Raw genomic sequence first — 5,000 nt, forward strand, 5'->3', positions numbered from 1 at the left:
TCAAGCATAACAATGATTGTGAGGATGACGCAGGACCGGGCAGTGTTTCTTCTGTTGTACATAGGGTCGTTATGAGTCGGAATCGACTCAACGTCACCTAACAACAACGACAACAACAATGAGATATGCAGGTGGAGACCTCTAGTAGGGAGTTGGATATATTGGCCTGGAGCTCAGGAGAAAAGGTCTAGGCTAAAAATATAGATATGGAACTCAGAAGCATAGAGATGGTAGTTAAAACTACAGATGTGAATGAGATCACACAGAAAGAATGTGCATAGCACAAAGGGGAAAGGGGGCAAGAATAAAATCGGAAGAAGCCCAGGTCTATGGGGTTGGTTAACAAAAGCTATCCAATGAAAGAGATTGAGAAAGACCACTTGATGGGGTAGAAGAGACAAGTGGGAAGCCAAAGGAGAAAAAGTTTCAAACACAGGAGCTGTAAACAAGTCAAATGCAGCAGAGAGGTCAAGCAGCAAAAGGACTAATAAGTGTCCCTTGTAGTCATAGAGAAGTCACAGGTGATCTCAACTAAAGCAGTTTTAGGGGAAAGGTGAAGTCAGAAGTCAGACTGCATTTAGTTAAGGAGGAAATGGGGGAAGGCAAGGAAGAGCAAGTGGCTGCAACTCTTTTAAGCAGCTTAGCTGTGAAAGGAAAGAAAAGGGGGCTTTAGCAGAAAGGAGACACATAGTTAAGAGTTTATTTTTAAACTGTTTTCTTTTTTTTGTTATTATGAAAGTAATATATGCAAGGTAAAGAATTTCAAATGATATAGAAGAGTGTTAAAAAAAAAAAAAAGTCAAAATATCCTTCCCTCCAACAGCAGTGTAACTCTTAAAAGATAATCACTGACTTAAACAGACACTTGACCAAAAAGGATATTCAAATGGCCAATAAGCACATGAAAAGAAGCTCAACAGCGTTAGCCATTAAAGAAGAAGAAAAAATCACACCCCATTGCTGTCAAGTTGATTCTGACTCATAGTGACCCTATAAGACAGAGTAGAACTGCCCCCATAGGGTCTCCAAGGAGCAACTGGTAGATTTGAACTGCCAACCTTTTGGCAAGCAGCCATAGCTCTTAATGACTGCACCACCAGGGTTCCCATTAGCCATTAGGGAAATGCAAATCAAAACTACACTGATTGCTGTCAGTAAGTTGTACACTTGTAAAAAGTTAAATTAGCAAAAGTTGTGTGACAGATATTATGATGGTTAAGGTTGTGTATCAAAACCTGGCAGGGCCATGATTCCCAATGGTTTGGTTGGATAGTCAGGGACTTGGAAGGAACATGATTGGAAAATTGGTGACAAGGAAGTATAGGGAAGAGGTAAGTGGATAGACATCTCTGAATGAGCCAAAGAAGTCAAGATATTTGTGTCTCATGTGACTGTTCACCAAAGCGTGACCTCAGCAGAGGAGGATATTAACAATCAAGTGAATAGGATGACACGTTCTGTGGAAACCAGTCATCCTCTTTCCCCAGCCACTCCTGTCATTGCCCAGTGGGTTCATGAACAAAATGGCCATGGTGGCAGGGATGGAGGTTAAGCATGGGCTCAGCAACCTGGACTTCCACTCACCAAGGCCAACTTGGCTACAGCCACTGCTGAGTGCGCAATCTGCCAGCAGCAGAGACCAACACTGAGTCCCCAATATGGAACCCTTCCTCTAGGTGATCAGCCAGCAACCTGGTGGCAGATTGATTACACTGGACCACTTCCATCATGGAAAGGGCAGCGTTTTCTTCTTACTGGAATAGACGCTTAGTCTGGATATGGATTTGCCTTCCCTTTACACAATGCTTATGCCAAAACTACTATCCGTGGACTTACAGAATGCCTTATCCATCATCATGATATCCCACACAGCATTGCCTTGGATCAAGGGACTCACTTTACAGTAAATAAAGTGTGGCAATGGGCCCATGCTCATGGAATTCACTGGTCTGGTCTTACCATGTTCCCCATCATCCTGAAGCAGCTGGTTTGGTAGATGATGGAATGGCCTTCTAAAGAAACAATTATGGTGCCAGCTAGGTGGCAATACCTTGCAGGGTTGGGACAATGTTCTCCAGGAGGCTGTATATGCTCTAAACCAGCACCAATATATGGTGTTGTTTCTCCCACAGCCAGGATTCATGGGTCCAGGAGTCAAGAGGTGGAAATGGGAGTGGAACCATTCACTTGCAAAATTTTTGCTTCCTATTCCTGTGACCCTATGCTGTATGGGTCTAGAGGTCTTAGTTCCAAAGGGAGGGATGCTCCCACCTGGAGACATGACACTGATTCCATTGAACGGGAAGTTAAGAATGCCACCTGGCCACTTTGGGCTCCTCATGACTCTGGATCTTCAGGCAAAGAAGGGAGTTACTGTATGGGCTGGTGTGATTGATCCTAATTACCAAGAGGAAATCGAACTGATATTACATAATGGAGGTAAAGAAGAGTCTTTCTGGAATACATGAGATTCCTTAGGATGTCTCTTAGTACTGCAATGCCCTGTGATTAAAGTCAATGGAAAACTACTGCAACCCAATTCTGACATGACTACTAATGGCCCAGACCCTTCAGGAATGAAGGTTTGGGTCACCCCATCAGGCAAAGAACCATGATCAGCTGAGGTGCTTGCTGAGGGTAAAGGAAATATGGAATGGGTGGTGGAAGAAGATAATTCTAAATACCAACTACTACCACATGACCAGTTGCAGAAATGGGGATTGTAATTGTTATGAATATTTCTTCCTTGTATGTGTGCATCAAATATTTTTGTTTTCTTCACTTATAAAATATAAGAAGTAAAAAGGGTTAGTGAATTTTTGGTTGTATGTGTGTTAGTTGTTATCACGTTAAGCACAAGTATGACTTTATAATTGCCTTTATTTAGAGATATGTACAGGTGCCAAGTGACAAGGGGTGGATTGTGATGGTGAAGGTTGTGTGTCAACTTGGCTGGGCCATGATTCTCAGTGGTTTGACAGTTATGATATACTCTGGTAGCTATATAATGATGTAATCACCTCCATAATGAGATCTGATATGATGAGATCTGTTAGGAGGAGCCAATCAGTTGAAAGGGAGTTTCTGGGAGTTTTGTCTGCATTCAATATAGGTGGATTTTCTGGCAAAGCTCATTGACTTTTGCTCACTCTGGATCCTGCAGCTGACTCCTGTTCATCTGACCTCCAGTTCTTGGGACTTGAGCTAGCAGCTTACCTGCCAGTCTTGGGATTTGTCAGCTTCTGCAGCCTGTGAACTAGAGGCCTGCTATCTGACCTGCTGATCTTGAGTTTACCAGCCCCTTCAGCTACGTGAGACAGGAGAAGCCTTCAGCCTAACCCATGGACTTAGGACTTTCCAGCCTCTACAACTGCATGAGCCATTTCCTTGATATAAATTTCTTTCTGTACATATTTATATGCTTCACTGTTTTGCTTCTGTAGAGAACCCAGCCTAAAACAGATATATTCACAACAACAACAAAAGAGTAGCTGCTGAGGTTCCTTATGTATATCTAAACATCTCATGGGATTTGGTTCCTTGGTTTGGGGGTTTAGGGCCATGGTTTCACAGGACATGCCAGTTAATTTATCTAATAACATATTTAGTGCTTCTTTTCTACCTCTTTGTTTCTTCTGTAGTGCCTGGGGTCTTAAAAGTTTGCAAGTGGCCATCCAAGGCACAATTTGTCTCTATTTGCCTTGAGCAACAGAGGAAGGAGAGTCAGGAATAGGAGGAATTGGATTTGTGGTTAACTGCCTCCATGAACAACTGCCTCCTCCGCCATGAGACCAGAAGAACTGGATGGTGTCTGGCTACCATTACTGAACATTTTGATCAAAGATTCTGTAGAAAAATCCTGATTAAAAGGGGAGAAATGCAGAGCAGAATTTCAAATTCTCATAGAATCTAAGCTTTCTGGAGCCATGGTGTCTGGATGAACCCCTGAAACTATTGCCTTGAGATAATTTTTAAACTTTAAACCAAAAATATCCCCTGAAGTCTTCTTAAAACCAAACAATAGTTTAGTTTAACTAGTAAAGAATGTTTGCCTTGAGCATTGTGCTCTTTTTAGATCTATCTATATGGGATTAAAGTGACCATATCAGCTCAAAAGATTAGATAGGAAGCTTAGGGGGCAGTGAGTTTATGTTTATGAGGAAGTAACAACTCAGAAAGGGAGGATGAGAATGGTTGCACAGTTCGAAGAATGTAATCAATGTCCCTGAATTGTACATGTAGAAACTGTTAAACTGGTGTATGTTTTGCTGTGTATATTCTCAACAACAACAACAACAAATAAAATAAATTATAAAACAACAACAACCAAAAAACACACACACTGAGATATCACCTCATTCCCATTAGAATGACAATGATTAAAAAAAAAAAAGTCAGGAGAAAACAAAAAGAAAGTAAGTGTTGGTGAGGTTGTGGAGAAACTGCAACCCTCATTAATTGTTGGTGGGAATGTAAAATGGTGCAGCCACTGTGGAAAACAATTTGGTGGTTCCTCAAAAAGTTGAACATAGAATTAGCATCTGATGCAGCAATCCCAATCCAAGGTATATACCCAGAAGTAAGGCAGGAATGCAAACAGAAACTTGTACAACAATGTTCACTGCAGCACTTTTCACAATAGTCAAAAGGTAGAAACAACCTAAATGTCCATCAACAGATGAATGGGTAAACAAAATGTGGTATATACAGACAATGGAATGTCATGCAGCCATAAAAAGTAATGAAGTTCTGATGCATGCCACAACATGGATGAACCTTGAAAACATGCTGACTGAAATAAGTGAGTCACAAAAGGACAAATACTGTATAAACTTACTTAAATAAGCAGTTGCAGCAGTAAATCCACAGGGAACTGCTGGAAATTTAAGCTGCATTCAGAAGAGGACATGGAACCAGGAATATTGTTGTTGATGTCAGATGGATCCTGGCTGAAAGCAGAGAATACCAGAAAGATGTTTACCTATCTTTCATTGACTGTG

The sequence above is a fragment of the Trichechus manatus genome, unplaced genomic scaffold (assembly GCF_000243295.1).
Source record: "Trichechus manatus latirostris isolate Lorelei unplaced genomic scaffold, TriManLat1.0 scaffold00143, whole genome shotgun sequence".
Lineage (NCBI taxonomy): Eukaryota > Metazoa > Chordata > Mammalia > Sirenia > Trichechidae > Trichechus > Trichechus manatus.